The sequence below is a fragment of the Aquarana catesbeiana genome, linkage group LG07 (assembly GCF_042186555.1).
Source record: "Aquarana catesbeiana isolate 2022-GZ linkage group LG07, ASM4218655v1, whole genome shotgun sequence".
Lineage (NCBI taxonomy): Eukaryota > Metazoa > Chordata > Amphibia > Anura > Ranidae > Aquarana > Aquarana catesbeiana.
Window position 1 is genome coordinate 89,091,582 of NC_133330.1, and position 16,257 is coordinate 89,107,838.

The 16,257-nt window shown below is 42.5% G+C and overlaps 1 protein-coding gene across 10 annotated transcripts in view; it reads right to left on the reverse strand.

The window, feature by feature from the left end:
* Positions 1-16,257, reverse strand: part of CHL1 (cell adhesion molecule L1 like) — a 290,056-nt gene that overhangs the window by 184,318 nt on the left and 89,481 nt on the right. For 8 of the 10 annotated variants that reach the window (XM_073592461.1, XM_073592456.1, XM_073592462.1 and 5 more), the window contains one exon: positions 15,001-15,085. The exons of 1 other annotated variant lie outside the window; for it this stretch is intronic. The gene's annotated coding sequence lies outside the window, so the exon portion shown is untranslated. Of the gene's footprint in view, positions 1-14,809; positions 14,963-15,000; positions 15,086-16,257 lie in introns of those variants that run through there. One more of the 10 variants, XM_073592463.1, reaches the window with a different exon arrangement.

The window sequence follows — 16,257 nt, forward strand, 5'->3', positions numbered from 1 at the left end:
CATTTGTTTTTACGGCAGGAAATGTGTGAATTGTCCCTCTTGGCTTCTCTCTGCTGTTAATTTTATTATAATACATCAATCTCAATAAATCAACAGTATTTTTTAAATTAAACTAACTTATTCATCATAGTAATAAGGCAAAGTGTAAAATTTGAGACAATGGGGTTGATTTGCTAAAGGCAAATCCACTTTGCACCACAAGTGCACTGCAAATACACTTGGAAGTGCAGTCGCTTTAGATCTGAGGGGAAGATCTGAAATTAGGGGAAGCTCTGCTGATTTTATCATCCAATCATGTACAAGCAAAAATGCTGTTTTATATTTTCCTTGCATATCCCCCTCAGATCTACAGCGAATGCACTTCCAAGTGCGCTTGGAGTGCAAAGTGGATTTGCCTTTAGTAAATAAATCCCAATGTGACCGATTAGTGCAGAAAAAAAAGGGATAGCAGAAAACCACTGATAATTACAGACAGAAGAGGGTTAGAGCGGAACTAAACCCTCCTATCCTTTACAGCCAAGGCAGCTGCTTCTGTTTGATCTGCAACGGCCAGTCATGCGACGCTGTACCCAAACAAAATTTACTTCCTTTTTTCCCCACAAATAGAGCTTTCTTTTGGTGGTATTTGATCACCTCTGCAGTTTTTATTTTTTGCACTATAAAGAAAAAAAGAGCGACAATTTTGAAAAAAAAGCAATATTTTTTACTTTTTGCTATAATGAATATCCCCCAAAAATATATATACATTTTTTTTCCTCAATTTAGGCCGATATGTATTCTTCTACATATTTTCGGTAAAAAAAAAATCTCAATAAGCCTATATTGATTGTTTTGCACAAAAGTTATAGCGTCTACAAAATAGGGGATAGTTTTATGGCATTTTTATAATTACTTTTCTTTTAATTATTAATGTCAGCGATCTGTGATTTTTATCGTGACTGCAACATTATGGCGGACACATCGGACACTTTTGACACTATTTTGGGACCATTGGCATTTATACAGTGTGTAAATGACACTGGCAGGGAAGGGGTTGACCACTAGGGGGCGATAAAGGGGTTAAGTGTGTCCTAGGGAGTGATTCTAAATGTGGGGGGGGGCTACCTAGGACATGACAGTGATCACTGCTCCCGATCACAGGGAGCAGTGGATCTCTGTCAATACACAAGGCAGAACGGGGAAATGCCTTGTTCCGCCTCTCCACACTGCAATCGCGGGCCGCCGGAGAACATCGAGTACCCAGGACCCGAAGGCACGCTCCAGCAAATGGCACAGGCGGCAAATTTAAAGGGACGTACCTGTATGCCCATTTGCCTGCCTTTGGCATTCTGCCGATGTACATCTGTGTGCGGCGGTTGACAAGTGGTTAAAAATAATTCTCATGTATAGCTACTATGTCCAGCACATTTGTATAAACATTGAAGTCGGTTTTATCTGTCTGTGATTGCATAGGGGAGATTCCCCTTCACTTCCAGGCCCTTTGGAACTAGATCAAGCAATGAGAATACGTTTTTTTTGTCTTCCTCTAGATGAGGGGTCTCCAAACTATGGCCCACAGGCCACATCCAGCCTGCTACAAGATTTTACCTGGCCCACAGCAATTCTGATGTGATGGGGACACTAGGAAGAGCTTCTGATTTGAAGGGGGCTCTGATGTGAAATTGGGAAACTTTGTTGGTGAAAGGGGGACTCTGATTTGATGAGGTGGGGCTTCTGACGTGAAAGGGGACTCTGAAGGATAGGGGACTGTGATTTAATGGGAGGGCTTCTCATGTGAAAAGGGGGACTCTAGTTTGATGGGGCAGATTTCTAATGTGAATTCATTTCTTGAAGTCTTTTTTTATCATTCATTTAAATTTTACCAAACATTTATAAAACTGATTTTTTTCAACCCCTGAATACTTGTAAAATATATGTGTCCCTCGCACTGAAAAGATTGGAGAGCTTGCTCTAGATTATCTGTGGGTTTGGTGTTGTGTTTTGGCGGGTCTTTTTTCTATTGATTGAACTTGAGGGACTTTTTTTCTACCTATGTTACTTTCTGCAACCCATCAGAATTGTTGTTTCATTTTCCTAAGGGTACATTCATACTTGTGTATTGGCCCCACAGGGTGTACATGCATGGACCCAAGCGGAGATCCCGGTGATTAGCTGCGGAGGTAGGCACATTGAAAGCAATGAGGGGCTGCCAGCTCCCGCAGCTAATTGCAGCCACTCACTATGTGGCGATGACCTGAGTGATCGACCCTGGATGCAGACTGCATTGCGGATGCAATTAGGTGCGGGACCCAGTAGTTTCCCGTTGCTTTCAAAGGGACTGCTTTCCACAGCTAATGTTCGGGAACCCCTGCTGGAGTTCTCCCATGTACACGCTGTCAGGCCAATTTGCAGGTGTAAATGTGGCCTGAGAACAGTTTATTCTGTTGCAATACGGGGAGTAAGAAATGTACTTTTTCTCCAGCTTTCTTTTTGAGTGTACATACCACCTGTAATCACCTCCCTCCTTAGTTTGTTGTTTACTGCACAACTTGCATGTTGCTAGATAACACTTCTATACAGTCTAGAATTTAAACCCCATTATGATGAGTCAGTGCTGTTTGTCTAAAATATGCGTCCTCTGGGCATGTGTGAATGACAGCCCCAATGCAGAAAATCTCTCAGTTCAAAGCTGACAGACAAGTGGAAATGGTAATTGGGTCATTTAACACAACAGAAATGCCAAAGTAAAGAAATGAAGTACAGTCCTATGGAGCCAGAACACAACATTGTTCAATTGGTTCAAAAAAGCCCACATTTTGGTTTGAGTATAACTGCATTTATTAAATACAATACATTGATAATTTAAGTGTGTCTAAGTCATCACGCTTTTTCCTTAAAATTTGTATAAACCGGTGAGGGGTTAGTAACCGTGACAGGTTTCTGTTGTTCAACATTTAGAAAAAGTATTCCATGCAAAAAAAAAAAATGTGTGATTTATTGAGGTCATCAAAAGTAAAGTGAAAATGCCATCATGCACCTCCACTGACATTCTGGGGCCAACTTATGGCATCACAAGGGTCTGGTGCTGGATGGATTTGTCTGCAGCAGGTTTCTCTTCCTGCCTGTGTACCCATTAGAGAGATGTGTTTCTCTGTTTGTTACCACTATCACGGGGACTAAAAGTGAGGAAAAAAAACAAAATTTCAGTTGTCACCAGAATAAGAAGAGAGGAGAAACCATCTATGTGTTCATGTGATTACTGCCTACAGGTCAGGAAGTGAAGAAAAATCTCCCCCATGGGTCATAGACGGCAAACAAAAACCTAACAGGGATTTTAACCGTTCTGTACACTATAAAAACAGGTTTTTGCTTTAGCTATACCTTACTTTATATACTTTTACTTTTATGCAAAAACTCAAGATGTAATATATTACAGTTTACCAGTCATTAGATGTGTAGGCTGCATTAGTTTCCTTTTATTCTGTTTTTTTTTTCTTTATTTTCACCTATTAGTTATATGCTTCCTGTCCTAGGGTAAAAAAAGTAAGAAGGAGGGTGCACCGACCTTGTGCATTACCAATGGTAAATTTTATTAAAAACTATATGTCATGGTACTACTTACAGTGAGCCCACAGGTGAGCAGGTGACACGGGATCCCCAGGGCGTGGAGTCTAAGGGCCAGCTGGTATTCTGCCAGGGAATTCAGGCCATTCTGCCTTAGCTGCGTGCTGACCCCAGGTCACGACCCCCGGGTTCACCCCACTCGCTAGGGAAGTACCAGAAGACTCTGTCAGACAAGGATGGATGGATAAAGCAAAGGAGAGCCGGATAGCGAGCCAAGGTCAGGGCGAGCTACAGACAACATAATCAGAACAAGTCGAGTCGGTACAGAAGAGATCAGTTTACGAGAGGTCAGGTTAAGGCAGGTTACACGAAGGGAGCTCAGAAACAAATGTTGCTCAAGCAACCAGAACTAGCCTGAGAGGGATTTAAATAGAGAAGCACATGAGGGGCTGGACAGGAAGTAGCAGGAAACTATAACAACAACGATATATATACTCCCAAACGAGCGTGTAAAAGAGGCTTATCAATTGGTGAGACTGCGTCTCTGAACACCTGCAACCCGGAGCTGATGTTGGAGGGATCAGATGACATCCCAAACGGCTGACGCGTTTCAAGAGTGTACCCTTTTCCTCAGAGCCTAAGCAGTCAATGGCACGTCTCCTCTGATTGCCTCTATATGTATCCACGTGCCCACGCCCCAAAAGACACCCACCAGAATAAGTCACACCCATCCACGTGGACTAGCTCCACTCGGTGACTCAGATTGGTCACATGCCTATCCTGTGGTAGGCTAAAAGAGCCCCCATCCAAACCTAGGGTGACAATGCTCCTCAATCACCATACTGTATAGTTACATAGTCAGGTTGAAAAAAGACACAAGTCTGTCTAGTTTCAACCATAAAAAATAAAAAATAAAAGAAAAAATATCATACAATCCCATATACCCAATCCTATACCCACAGTTGATCCAGAGGAAGGCGAAAAACTCCCAGAAAAGCAGGATCAAACTTGCTACAGCAGAGGAAAAAATTCCTACCTGATACCAGAGAGGCAATCGGATTTTCCCTGAATCAATTTTACCTAAACCTGTACCTGTATCTATAAAGAAACGGTGTTGTCGCCACAAGCTGCTCTCCTGATTGGGCTACAAACACCTCCCCATCTACATTACATTGGGGGTGGGGTTTTGTAGTTCAGCAGGGGGGCCTGGGCAGCTTTATTATTCATCTATGGTCTGTAAATATTTTTAGGCATATGACCTGCTGAGCTGATAAAGCAGTACAACCGGACCTCCCGTACCGGGCCCTGGCCCCATCAGCTCAGCAGGGGTGCCTGGGCAGATTTATTGTGCATCTATGATCTGTAAATATTTTTAGGCATATGACCTGCTGAGCCAGGCTCCTAGGCTTGCGAGGACTTAAATTATATTTACCTGAGCTCCTTCAGTCCAGCAGAGGGGCCCAGAAGGAAGGAGTAGAGATAGGACTATTTTTTAACTTTCGGCGCTCAAGTGGATAAAGCCGGTGAGCTGTTTCTGATACTGTAATTAAAGTCTTGTCTGGCAGCCTTTACCTGGCAGGGTAATTCTTACTCTTCCCCTCAGTAAGTGCTGAGCAGAGAAAAGGATGAGACTGTAGCTAGGTGGCAGGAGATGACTGGTGGCAGAGGGTGCAACACAGCGATCCCGGATCACAAGCAGGCGGCTCAACGTCTTCATTGCAACACTTCATGGAAGGTACTGACAGACAGAGCTTTACAGGACAGACTGCTAGTACTGCAAGTGGCAAGTCACCTCAAACAGCCCTGCCATGCGACAGACAGCTAAATAGCACCGTGAGGACGATCATAAGCATAGCAAGATGCTTTCTTTTAGGTTTTGTTTACACTTGTGTATGGAGGGGCACTAAAATTTTACATTTTTGTCAACCCCCTACCACCCTCCTTTTACACATACTCCTGACCAGCTGCAGGCACTGGGAGTGTGTGTAACCCTCCCTCCCGCCCCCCACCACCGCCGTAATATGTACTACAGTGGCAGTGCCTTTGCAGCATAAAGGAGGGTGGAGGTGGTAAAAATGCCCTTCAATTCCCTATATATCCCTTATTAATTGTACTTAGTTCTATTAATGTGACAGTCACTAGATGAAAGAATAGTAATAAATTATATATATATATATATATATATATATATATATATATATATATATATATATATATATATATATATATATATATATATATATATATATATATATATATATATATATATGTACAGTATCTCACAAAAGTGAGTACACAATCAAATTTTTGTAAATATTTTATTATATCTTTTCATGTGACAACAATGAAGAAATTACACTTTGCTACAATGTAAAGTAGTGAGTGTACAGCTTGTATAACAGTGTAAATTTTCTGTCCCCTCAAAATAACTCAACACACAGCCATTAATGTCTAAACCGCTGGCAACAAAAGTGAGTACACCCCTAAGTGAAAATATCCAAATTGGGACCAAAGTGTCAATATTTTTTGTGGCCACCATTATTTTCCAGCACTGCCTTAACTCTATTGGGCAGCATTAGGTTTAACCAGAGCTTCACCGGTTGCCACTGGAGTCCCCTTCCACTCCTCCATGACGACATCACAGAGCTGGTGGATGATAGAGACCTTGCGCTCCTCCACTTTCCATTTGAGGATGCCCCACAGATGCTCAGTAGGGATTAGGTCTGGAGTCATGCTTGGCCAGTCCATCACCTTAGGGGGTGTACACACTTTCGTCGCCAGCGGTTTAGACATTAATGGTTGTGTGTTGAGTTATTTTGAGGTGACAGCAAATTTACACTGTTATGCAAACTGTACACTCACTACTTTACAGCAAATTTACACTGTTATACAAGCTGTACACTCACTACTTTACGTTGTAGCAAAGTGTCATTTCTTCAGTGTTGTCACATGAAAAGATATAATAAAATATTTACAGAAATGTGAAGGGTGTACTCACTTTTGTGAGATACTGTAGGTAGCAGGGAAGCTCAAATACCTTTTCTTAACGTTCTTAATGTAACTTTAGGAATTGAAAGCTTGTAGCTGGTTACACTCTCTCTGTAGAATTAAATCTTTGCCTGCCTGGATAGGTTTCTCTCACCAACCTAGCAACCAGTACGCAGCACGAACAAAAGTCTCTGCCACAGACTTGATTGGAACAAAACCCGTACGATCCTCTGCCACAGGATATAATGGTTTACGGTGAATATCTAACACAGCACTAGAACCTTTAAGCCAACCCGGCAGTGCTATGCGGTAGGATTACTTTAGGATACGTCCTCGAACTGAGTCACCAGGCCCCTCTCCAGTCCAGCATTCTGCATGATCCTTCCATGACGGGTCCTCCCCTGGGATCTTCTCAGTTGTCCAGCTTCTTCACACAGGATAGACAGCCCAGGACCATTCCTCTGCCGCTGTGGTAGGCCCCAGACAGGCTTCTGGGCCCACCCACACGCCGCAGCGACGTGGGCCTCCGGATCGGCGGACCACGAGGTAGTACTCTTAGCGCATACCTGTCGGCCAGGAGGGCCAGCAGGTGGATGGAAAACGACCTCAAAACATGGCGTCTGTCCCATAACTACCCTCTCCCAGGATGCAACTCGGAGGACCACCTCCACCGAGTTATCCTCGGGACAGAGGAGCACTCATACACTTCGACGTGTTGGCTTTCCAACACCGGCCCATAGTAACAACGACACCCACAGGCACAGTGCGAAATTACATGCAACTCAGCCGAGCTGGAACAGAGGCAAATCTGACTATGTATAAACAGATAACCCACTATATTTACCTAACAGCAGTAGATTAGAAATCTACCAGCGCTACATACTCCCCCCACTACAATAGACATTGTCCTTAACGTCTGTCAAAAATAACTCCCAAGCCTGCGAGTAGGTATTTGAACTTGAAACTTGGATAAGGGCAAAGAAGAAGGAAAGACAGTAGAGAGATATACAGTTTTAACATTTATATAACAGTATGTTCACATCCGCAAACAAAAATCACATTATGACTGTCACAACCCCACTATCTATCAAGCTGAAAATCCTAACAGCTTGATGGAGGATCCAGTTGCTCCTGAAAAAACAACGTTAGACACACTAAATATGTACAATATCCTCAATAACAGTTTGGGAGCAAAGTCTCATTCCAGCAGGAGAATGACAATCTCTTCCCATATTTTTTTTAGGTAAATCACATCCTTCCAATGAGGAAAAATCCAGCTAGCAAATAATCTTTGGATTTAGAAACGTTGAGATGAACATTATATTTTGACCACGAAGATCGCTAAACACTGACACTGTCTAACTATACACCCCAAAGTTCTCTGTTCATAATTAACCAATAAAACCGAGGATCTGGCAATGTCAGTTTCTTTCCCAGTTTATCCACTGTAGTGATAAAGTACACAATATCGTCTTTTCCTGGTCTGCAAATGACCACTTTGTCAGCATAGATGTGCCGACCATAGTTCCAGTGTAGAAAACATCCACTGAATCGTTCATCCATAGCAACAGAACATCCAGTTCTCCGGAAAGACTTAGGCACAGACAAATAGTCCCAAACAGCTTCACTGTATCACAGTTCCCGGTTAGCTTCAATTTCTTGCATAATGTTCTTAGTAACATAGGGAAACTCCAAGCCATATTCTGTAGTGACACGCTTATTAAGCACTCTCTGCAAACGTGCAAGCCTGGGCAACGATCTACTCTTCCCCAAACCAGGAGGCACACAGGAGTTCGATGATTTGCTCACCATAGACCTGACGGGTGTCGGAAGCAAAGTAGTAACTTTAGGCAATGTCTCCTTGATAGTACTATGTGGCTCCACACAAGGTGATGTTTTCCCAGAATCCAGAGCTGTCCACTACGGGAAAGTCAAGGCAGAAGCAACATCTTCACCCTGAGCCCATAACAGTTCCTGTGACATTGTCTCAAATAAATCATCATCACCGGAGAGATCCGACACGGAATCTATCTCTGAATCTCTCAACTCTTCTGCCGGCAAATATTTACACAAAGTCCCAGATACATTCCCCTTTGATCTCTCACCCGTTCCTGACGTGGACTTCTCCGGATCCATATATTTCTCCGGCTCCGGTTCAGGTAGTCTCTGGGGTAGGCCTCGACCACGGCCGCGGGAAGCCTCTACGTATTCCACCTTCCTCTGGACAGGTACAACGGGGATAGGTGTAGTGGACGCAGAAATCAAAGTAATGTCCGCTGATGAGGTAGTAGCAGCAGTATCTCTCTCAAGAACACTCTCAGTAGCAACAGGCGACATCACGGCCTGTCATTCAACAACAACAGTAGCAGCTTCTCTTGTGGCAATACCTGTAGCCCAATCCACCCGATAAGCACGGGGCGAGCGGGGGGCGAGCGGCTTTTAGCCGCATCGGTTGTTATACTCGGGTAGCCGATCGCTCGCTGTAAACAACGGTACCGGGATGATGCCTGCAGCTGCGGGCATCATCCCGGCATAACCCCGGAAAGCCGAGTACGCAGATCTGCGTACTGTCGGCGGGAAGGGGTTAATGCCTAGAAGCACAGTGAAGTCTATTATTAAGAAGTGGAAGGTATTTGGTACACCACAGACCTTTTCTGGATCAGGACATCACTCCAAACTGGATGAAAGAGGCAGGAGGAAACTGATCAGAGAGGCTACAAAGAGGCCTACAGCAACTCTGAATCAGTTGCAGGAATTTATGACAAAGAGTGGTCAATGTGTGCATTTAACAACATTTATCACAAATTCTCCACAAATGTGGATTGTATGGGAGATTGCAAAAAAAAAAAAGCCACTCCTCAAGAAAGGCCACATGCAGTTACAACTGAGCTTTGCCAAAACATACACTATAATTTAACTATTTGGCCTCAACTCCAAATGATATGTCTGGTGGAAATCCAATACAGATCACCATCCAAATAGCACCATTCCTACAGTAAAGCAAAATCTGCTGCCAGGAAGTTGTCAATGGCAAGAAGGTTGACCTTCCAACATGACAATGACCCACAACACACAGCAAAAATAACCACACTTTGGTTGAAGGAGAAAAACGTGAATGTCCTTGCATGGCAGTCAGAGCCCAAACTTAAACCCCATTGAAAAACTGTGGAATGACTTGAAGACTACAGTCCACAGACGGTCACCATCGAATTTAACAGAACTTGAGCAGTTCTGCAAAGAAGAGTGGACAAATATTGCACAGTCTAGATATACAAAGTTAGTAGAGACATATGCCAACAGACTAAATTCAGCTGGATAAAAACAGAAACTGTGTCTGTCTTCATTTCAGGCTGAAAAGCAACAAAATGTGAGTTTAACCCTTTCATGCCTAAGCCTATTTCTGACATTTGTTGCTTACAAGCTAAAACCCGTATTTTTTGCTAGAAAATTACTTAGCATCCCCAAACATTATATACATTTTTTTTAGCAGAGACCCTAAAGAATAAAATGGTGATCGTTGCAATATTTAATGTCACACGGTATTTGCGCAGCCTTCTTTCAAACACAATTTTTTGGGAAAAAAGACACTTTCATGAATTTAAAAAACGAAACAGTAAAGTTAGCCCAATTTGTATGTAAATGTGAAAGATGATATTACGCCAAGTAAAAAGATAACTAACATGTTATGCTTTGAAATTGCGCACACTTGTGGAATGGTGACAAGCTATGGTAGCTAAAAATCTCCATAGGCGACGCTTTAAAAAAATTTAACGGTTACCAGGTTAGAGTTATAGAGGAGGTCTTTTGCTAGAATTGTTGCTCTCGCTCAAACGATTGTGGCAATACCTCACACATAGGCAGGCACAACTTATGCATGCAGTTTCTTTGCTGCGTGAGCTTGCGGGGACGGGGGGCGCTTTAAACATTTTTTTTTTCTTTTTACATTGTCACTTTAAAAAAAAAATTCTGATCACTTTCATTGCTGTCACAAGGAATGTAAAGATCTCTTGTGACAGTAATAGGTGGTGACAGGTACTCTTTATGGAGGGATCGGGGGTCTAAAAGACCCCAAATCGCTCCTTTGCTCTTCAAAATATTCAGATTGCCAAAAACGGTGATTCTGAATACTGTAATTTTTTTTAACTCGGCGCCATTGGCAGCCGAGTAAACCAAAAGTGACGTCGCTTCCATGTTTTTACATAGGAGACTGGAACGAAGCGGAAGCGTTGGATCGTGCCACGGGAGGCCCGGAAAGAGCGGTGGAAGGCGGGGGGACGCCCCTGTGACGGGAGGGCCCGTGGAACTCAGAATACATCTTATGTCTAAGTCACCCTGTGCCATCCTGGCACAGGGTGAGTGAGAAAATATATCTTGGACTACTTAAAATGGGACAGTAATATTTGTCCACAATATCTCCCAGGATGTATGTAGAGACTATTATTGGTTTGGTTGATTCTGAACTCAACCTGTTAATTGAGTGAGCTGATCACATTAGCCTCCAGGACTGGCTAGGAGACGAACTGTTGATGAATAGGCTGAGGAGGGGGGGAGATTGTTGTTTGTATTGTTAATTGTAATTAGCTACAGCTATTGTGTTTATACTACTGTGTGAAGCTCAGTGCCCACAAGTCTGTCATCTGGTCTGGGTAAATTTTGTAGTTAATTAGCTCATGTTAATTATGTTAATTAGGTTACAGTTGTATTGTTAGAGGAGGTTCCAACGGCATATAAAGTCTTGTAATTTTGATTCTAAATACAACAGTTCATGTTAGCAACAAGCAAGTGTCGCCTTGTTTTGTGCTCAGAGAGGTTGGAATATCTGATATCTGTATAGCAGGAGAGGAGAGGTACAGATACCAGCCGCCATGGATGAGGAATTCAGAAGGAGGTTGCGAGAGATGCAGATACAGCACAGAGGACCAGTATCAGAGCAGGTCCTGCTGGGATGGTGTGATTCTATTCGCTGCAAACTCTGGAAGGAAGCGCTAGCCTGTGAGCAGCGACACCAGGGAAAAGTTCTCCCCTCCATCGAGGAAAGGTACTGGTCGCAGTACGGACTGCGGGTGAGGTTTTTGGGAGAAAAACCACACAAGAACCAGATAAAGCTGGATGAGAGCTACAGAGCCCTCCGGTGGCATGTATCCCAAGCATGTCCCTGGATAGCGGATGACAGCCCAACGGAAGGCTTAAACTACGGCGGCTTGGGACTGTTGTATGTGAAGCTGACACGGGACCCTAACTTTGGGAGTGATTTGGAGTGGCGGTTGGACGAAATCATGGATTTCAGAGAAGGGCTACTGAACATTTCGGAAGTGCACTGGGCACAGGAAGATTTGGAGTTTCTGGCCGTTCAGGAATGGGAGCTAGAGATTGCCTACAGACGGCTGCTAGACATTGCTCAGTGCCAGGGCTGGGCTCCCTTTGCCTGGGACTATCAGGAAATACCAGCTGACAACCCTGAAATCCTGGCTGAAGAGTCGGCAATGTGGCAGAGCAATAGTGTGCTTTGCCAACCTGCCCCCACAGCTAGGGAGGCGGAGGTCTTATGGCGGATGCAGCAAGTGCTGACTGACCTTGATGATCCTGTTTCTGCATGGGATGATCTTGGATGGAGGAATGTGCCTGTCCAGCAGCATGCCAGAGAATCTGCAGCGGAAAATCTGGAGATTGCCATCCTCAAACCTGAAGTGCTGACAACAGGGCAGAGCTTTGCTAACCTCTGCTCAGCACTGATAGCATCTTCTGGATTCCATGGACGGGAGATGGTGAACCTCCATCCCCAGACACCAGTTGCAGAGACAGGGGATTTGATAGACTTTTCTGCTGAGGAAGAACCATCGGGTGAGCCCCCAGGGCCAAACTTCATTGCGCTCTGCTCAGCACTGATGGCATCTTCTGAGTTCCACGGACAGGAGATGGTGAACCTCTATTCACAGACACCAGTTATAGAGGTAGAGATGCAGTCGGGAGATGGGAGAAAGTTGTAGAAAGTCAACCATCACTGCAGCCCTCCACTAGTCGGGGCTTTATGGCAGAGTGGCCCGACAGAAGCCTCTCCTCAGTGCAAGACACATGAAAGCCCGCATGGAGTTTGCTAAAAAAACACCTGAAGGACTCCAAGATGGTGAGAAATAAGATTCTCTGGTCTGATGAGACCAAGATAGAACTTTTTGGCCTTAATTCTAAGCGGTATGTGTGGCGAAAACCAAGCACTGCTCATCACCTGTCTAATGCAGCATCATACTGTGGGGGTGTTTTTCAGCTGCAGGGACAGAACGACTGGTTGCAATCGAGGGAAAGATGAATGCAGCCAAGTACAGGGATATCCTGGACGAAAACCTTCTCCAGAGTGTTCAGGACCTCAGACTGGGCCGAAGGTTTACCTTGCAACAAGACAATGACCCTAAGCACACAGCTAAAATAACGATGGAGTGGCTTCACAACAACTCCGTGACTGTTCTTGAATGGCCCAGCCAGAGCCCTGACTTAAACCCAATTGAGCATCTCTGGAGAGACCTAAAAATGGCTGTCCACCAACATTTACCATCCAACCTGACAGAACTGGAGAGGATCTGCAAGGAGGAATGGCAGAGGATCCCCAAATCCAGGTGTGAAAAACTTGTTGCATCTTTCCCTAAAAGACTCATGGCTGTATTAGAGCAAAAGGGTGCTTCTACTAAATACTGAGCAAAGGGTCTGAATACTTAGGACCATGTGATATTTCAGTTTTTCTTTTTTAATAAATCTGCAAAAATGTCAACAATTCTGTGTTTTTCTGTCAATATGGGGTGCTGTGTGTACATTAATGAGGAAAACGATGAACTTAAATGATTTTAGCAAATGTCTGCAATATAACAAAGAGTGAAAAATTGAAGGGGGTCTGAATACTTTCCGTCCCCCACTGTATATGCAAGCATTTTACTGATCATTATGCATTACGCATTTCTCCTAGAAAACACGTGTAATAACATAATAACATTTTTACAACCGTGTGAATGAAGCCTTACGGACATTAGACTGTGAGCTCTTAAATATGACAAGTTCTAAAACACAAATATACATAAGTGACCAGAGACACATACCAGTCAGTATTTCCAAAAACTATTCCTGTACATTTCTAAAAGAGAGGGGTCTTGGGACTTTATATGAGGAGATGACGTTGTCATCAGCCTCCATCCCTATTATTTTATACAAAAGAGAACAGGGAGGCGGGACTTTAAATGAAGTACGCGGAGGGTCAAATGTTGTGTGGCATTATAATTAACACATCTATAATACATGTAAAGGTGTAGGACATTTGTCTCATAATTCAAATTCGATAGAAAATTGATATACTACACATGTAATTAAACACCTGCATGGAGTAAGATATTAAATGAAAAACATTATTTTATTTTATTTGTATGAAATTAAGTTTTTCATTTAATATCTTACTCCATGCAGGTATTTAATGATTCAATTATAATGCTAAACATTTGACCCTCTGTGTACTTCATTTAAAGTCCTGCCTCCCTGTTCTCTTCTGTATTCCTGTACATATTTACCTCCATAATGCAAAGTATAACATTCGATTAAATAACAATTTTATTTCCCCCACAATGTCTTCTTCATCACAGATCAGGAGAGTACCTGTTATTGGTGCCCATCTCCATAAACAGAAAGTCCCAATTCATACAGTTGGCAAATCTGTCTCTAAAGCACAGTATTTTCCAGATGCTATAGTAATAAAAATCCCAGCATTATCTCTGTCAAAAGCTGGCATGTACACTCAGAGAAGCCTTACCCAAAAATAATTCAAAAACTGTTTGCAGTGACCAATAAAAAAAAAAAAAAAAATCCAAAACAAGCATCTGGTTATGCCCTGTAAAAATTCTGCTCCCTGCAATTAATAAACCACTTCTGTGAAAACAATTCCAATGTGCTGCAAATCAATCAGCTTCTTATCCAACAATAATAAAAAAAAAAAACATAAAAAATGTTATTTAAATAATAAATCAAGATAATAAAAAAAGTGAAAAATGAAAAAAAAATGAAGGCAAAACAACAAGCAATAATACAATCTGACTTTTAAAGGAATGATATGTAAAACGTAGTTACCTATAGCAACCAAACGACAATCACATTTTATTTATATGAATACTCTAGAATGACAAAAAATGGATAGGTTGCTATGGTCACAACATTTTGCCAATCAATTCTCTTTGCAATGTTTAACTATTAAATAAAGCAGAAAATGGTAACACAAATATCTATCTATCTATTCATAATGATGCATCACCTGTATGTCCAGTCCTATTGAAAGAGGTAATGAGATGAAAGCAGACGGAGAAGTGGATAAGATCCTATGGTAGGTGGATATATTCATCCGCACCTTTACAGTTACTAACAATGTATCTGACATCATACACGCCTGTCACTTCTTGGGAAGTAAATGTAACTGGCCTGCATAGAAGACAGCATTGTACTTACCATGCTTTTATTCCTATCTCTTGACTGCAGCGATTCCCCGACCCTTAATATCTCCACACAACGTGATGCCGATTGCTACGCTGACCTGTCAGGACAAGAATTCAATGAAAACAATTTAAAATCCATGTACACTGTTAAGCTATTGCTTAACACTCAGCCTTCCCGGGAAGTCTGCGACTAGTTACTGCATGTTTTGGGTTAGGTCTTTATAAAATAACCATAGGGCAGTTACTAAACCATGATCGTAAAAATAGATCATGGGCTTAAACTGAACAATTAACTATTTTTTTTTAATGAAGTCCTGCCTTGCTGTACTTTTATGCTCCTAAAATTAGAAGAGAGAGATGTGCCTTTCTCTTCAAGGATAGTTAAGACTTAAATAGTTGCTGTAATAATCTGTGAAAAGTTAATTAGCCTTTGCGTATATATAACAATTGCTCAATCCTAATGTTTAAGGGAATGTATGGGTTTTTCAGTCATTATGGATACATGAAAGAGGCCGACTAGATGAAAATCATGTTTTTAATGTGTGTTAGGCCAGGTTCATGACCCTCTGGGGTGGTATTGTACGTATCTTTGCGCAGGCCATTAAAGATGAATTCCAGTTATGGCAATCTTTCCATCTTGCCATACCTGTGGGATCCCTGTGGAAGCTGAAAATCACTGTAGTAGGCACCATCACTCCAGTGAGCTCCGCTAGTTTCTGGGTCCCAAGCTGCTGCCCTGTTGCATTGTGAACATAGGAGGCCACTTGCTCGGCACATGCGCCAACACGTTACATTTTTTCAAAGAATGCTGATTGGAGGAGGTAGAGAGGTGGAGTGGTGACATCACAAATTACTCCTCATCCAATTAGAGAACAGTTTTTATTAAGGAAATGCAAAAATGTTCTCTGATTGGTGCCCATGTCAAGCAGGCAACCTCCTGTATTCAGTGAGTAGAAGTGCAGCTGCTCAGCACTGGGCCTGAAAGCGAGTGACGATTACCGTTGTTCTCTTTCAAATGCCGCCTTAGTAATTCCTAAGTTGGAACAATGATATGTCTCCTCCCCTAGTCAGTCCTATCCCATACAGTTAGAACACACTGAGGTAACACACATTTAACCCCTTGATCGCCCCCTAGTGTTAACCCCTTCACTGAAATTAGGTTTTTTTTTTAATTTTGGGGATATTGATTATAGCAAAAAGTAAAAAATATATATTTTTTTCAAAATTGACGCTCTATTTCTGTTTATAGCGCAAAAAATAAAAACGGCAG